The sequence below is a fragment of the Olea europaea genome, unplaced genomic scaffold (assembly GCF_002742605.1).
Source record: "Olea europaea var. sylvestris unplaced genomic scaffold, O_europaea_v1 scaffold1191, whole genome shotgun sequence".
NCBI classification, from domain to species: Eukaryota; Viridiplantae; Streptophyta; class Magnoliopsida; order Lamiales; family Oleaceae; genus Olea; species Olea europaea.
In genome coordinates this window covers 120,603-124,487 of record NW_019229324.1, presented here as the reverse complement: position 1 = coordinate 124,487, position 3,885 = coordinate 120,603, and positions in this window count along the sequence as shown.

Below are 3,885 nucleotides of genomic sequence, written 5' to 3'. Positions count from 1 at the left end.
AATCAGTGTACAAATAGCAAACTTCAATCGGTAAGAACCATGTTACATATACACTATGGTGTACACACTTCAATTTACACTTTGCCACGTGACCTTACCCTACTAGACAGTTTAAATTTCAAATGATTTTGCCATCCAATTGACATATGACAACAATGTAAGTGTCAAACAACATGTCTAAAATCAGTGTACAAATAGCTAAGTTCAATCAGTAAAAGACTTGCGACCTGTACACTATGGTGTATACTTTAGTTTACATTTTACCACATGACATTACCCTGCTGGACAGTTTAAATTTCAAACATTTTTTCCATCCAATAGATAATTGTCAACAATAAAACTGTCAAACAACTCGTCAAAAATCAGTGTACAAATAGCAATGATCAATAAGTAAGGACCTTGCTATATGTACACTATGGTGTACACTTTAGTTTACACTTTGTCACGTGACGTTACCCAATTCGACAGTTTAAATTTCAAACAATTTTCCCATCCCATTGACACTAGACAACAATGCAGGTGTCAAATAACATGTCAAAAATCAGTGTACAAATAGTAAAGTTCAATCAATAAGGACCTTGTTACATGTACGTTATGGTGCACACTTTAATTTGCACTTTGCCACGTGACAGTACCTTGTTGGACAGCTTAAATTTCAAACAATATTCCCATCCAATTAACACTTGAAAGCAATTCAAGTGTCAAACAATGTGTCAAAAATCAGTGTACATATAGAAAAGTTCAATCAGTAAGTACCTTGCTACATGTACACTATGGTATACACTTTAGTTTACACTTTCCCACGTGACATTACCCTGTGGGACAGTTTAAATTTCAAATAGTTTTTCCATCAAATTAACACTTAACAACAATGCAAGTGTCAAACAACGTGTCAAAAATCAATGTACAAGTAGCAAAGTTCAATCGGTAAGAACTTTGCGACATGTATACTATGGTGTACACTTTAGTTTACACATTACCACGTGACATTACCCTATTGGACAATTTAAATTTCTAACAGTTTTCCCATCCAATTAACACTTAGCAACAATGCAAGTGTCAAACAACTAATCAAAAATCAGTGTACAAATAGCAAAGTTGAATCGGTAAGAACCTTGTGACATGTACACTATGGTGTACACTTTCGTTTACAATTTGCCACATGACATTACCCTGTGGGACAGTTTAAATTTCAAATAGTTTTCCCATCCAATTAACACTTGACAACAATGCAAGTTCAAACAACCTGTTGGAAATCAGTGTACAAATAGCAAAGTTCAATCGGTAAGAACTTTGCGACATGTACACTATGGTGTATACTTTAGTTTTACACTTTGCTACGTGACATTACCCTATTCGACAATTTAAATTTCAAATCGTTTTCCATCCAATTGACACTTGGCAACAATGTAGGTATCAAACAACGTATCAAGAATCAGTGTACAAATAGCAAAGTTCGATCGGTAAGAACCTTGCGACATGTACACTTTAGTTTACAATTTGCCACGTGACATTACCCTGTTAGACAGTTTAAATTTAAATAGTTTTTCCATCCAATTGAGACTTGACAACAACTCAAGTGTCACATAACGTGTCAAAAATCAGTGTACAAATAGTAAAGTTCAATCGATAAAAACCGTGCTACATGTACACTATGGCATACACTTTAGTTTACACTTTGCCAAGTGACATACCCTGTTAGACAGTTTAAATTTCAAATAGTTTTCCCATCCAATTGACCCTTGAGAACAATGCAATTGTCAGAAAATGAGTCAAAAATCAGCGTTCAAATAGCAAACTTCAATCGGTAAGAACCATGTCACATGTACACTATGGTGTACACACTTCAGTTTACACTTTTCCACGTGACCTTGGCCTACTGGACAGTATAAATTTCAAATAGTTTTCCCGTCCAATTGACACTTGACAACAATGCAAGTGTCAAACAATGTGTCAAAAATCAGTGTACAAATAGTAAAGATCGATTGGTAAGTACCTTGCTACATGTCATTATGGTGTATGCTTTAATTTACACTTTGCCACGTGACATTACCTTGTTAGACAGCTTAAATCTCAAACAGTATTTATATCCAATTGACACTTGACAACAATGCAAGTATCAAACAACGAGTAAAAAATCGGGAAGAACTTTGCGACATATACACTCTGGTGTACACTTTAGTTTACACTGTCAGGTGACAATACCATGTTGGACAGTTTATATTTCAAATAGTTTCCCGATTCAATTGACACTTGACAACAATGTAAGTGTCAAACATCGTGTCAAAAATCAGTGTACAAATAACAAAGTTCTATCGGCAAGAACTTTGCAACATATACACTATGGTGTACACTTTCGTTTGCACTTTGCAACGTGACATTACACTATTGGACAGTTTTAATTTCAAACAATTTTCCCATCTAATTAACACTTGACAACAACACAAGTGTCAAACAACGTGCCAAAAATCAGTGCACAAATAGCAATGTTTAATCGGTAAGAAGCTCGCTATATATAGACTATGGTCTACACTTTAGTTTACACTTTGCCACGTGACATTACCTTGTTGGACAATTTAAATTTCAAATAGTCTTCCCATCCAATTGACACTTAACAACAATGCAAGTGTCAAACAACGTGTCAAAAATTAGTGTACAAATAGCAAAGTTCTGTGGGTAAGAACCTTGCTACATGTACACTATGGTGTATACTTTAGTTTACAGTTTGCCACGTGATATTACCATGTTGGACAGTTTAAATTTCAAACAATTTTCTCCTCCAATTGACTCTTGACAACAATTCAAGTGTGGAGCAACGTATCAAAAATTAATGTACAAATAGAAAAGTTCAATCGGTAAGAACCTTGCGACACGTACACTATAGTATACACTTCGCCACGTTAAATTACCCTATTGGACAGTTTAAATTTCAAACAGTTTTCCCATCCATTTGACACTTGACAACAATTCAAGTGTCAAACAACGTATCAAAAATTAGTGTACAAATATTAAAGTTTAATCGGTAAGAATCTTACGATATGTAAACTATAGTGTATACTTTGCCATGTGAAATTACCCTGTTGGATAGTTTAAATTTCAAACAGTTTTCCCATCCATTTGACGCTTGATAACAATTCATGTGTCAAACAACGTATCAAAAATTAGTGTACAAATATTAAAGTTCAATCGGTAAGAACCTTACGACATGTACATTATAGTGTACACTTTGCCATGTGAAATTACCCTGTTGGATAGTTTAAATTTCAAACAATTTTCCCATCCATTTGACACTTGACAACAACTCAAGTGTCACACAATGTGTCAAAAATCAGTGTACAAATAGCAAAGTTCAATCGATAAGAACCACGCTACATGTACGCTATGGCATACACTTTAGTTTACACTTTGCCAAGTGATATTACCCTGTTAGACAGTTTAAATTTCAAATAGTATTCCCATCCAATTGACCCTTACAACAATGTAAGGGTCAAAAAATGAGTCAAAAATCAGTGTACAAATAGCAAACTTCAATCGGTAAGAACTATGTTACATGCAAACTATGGTGTACACATTTCAGTTTATACTTTGCCACGTGACCTTACCCGGCTAGACAGTTTAAACTTCAAATAGTTTTCCCATCCAATTGACACTTGACAACAATGCAAGTGTTAAACAACGTGTCAAAAATCAGTGTACAAATAGCAAAGTTCAATCGGTAAGAACCTTGCTACATGTATACTATGGCAAACACTTTAGTTTACACTTTGCCAAGTGACATTACCCTAATGGATAGTTTAAATTTCAAATAGTTTTCCCAACCAATTGACTTTGACAACAATGCAAGTGTCAAAAAACGTGTCTAAAATCAGTGTACAAATAGCAAAC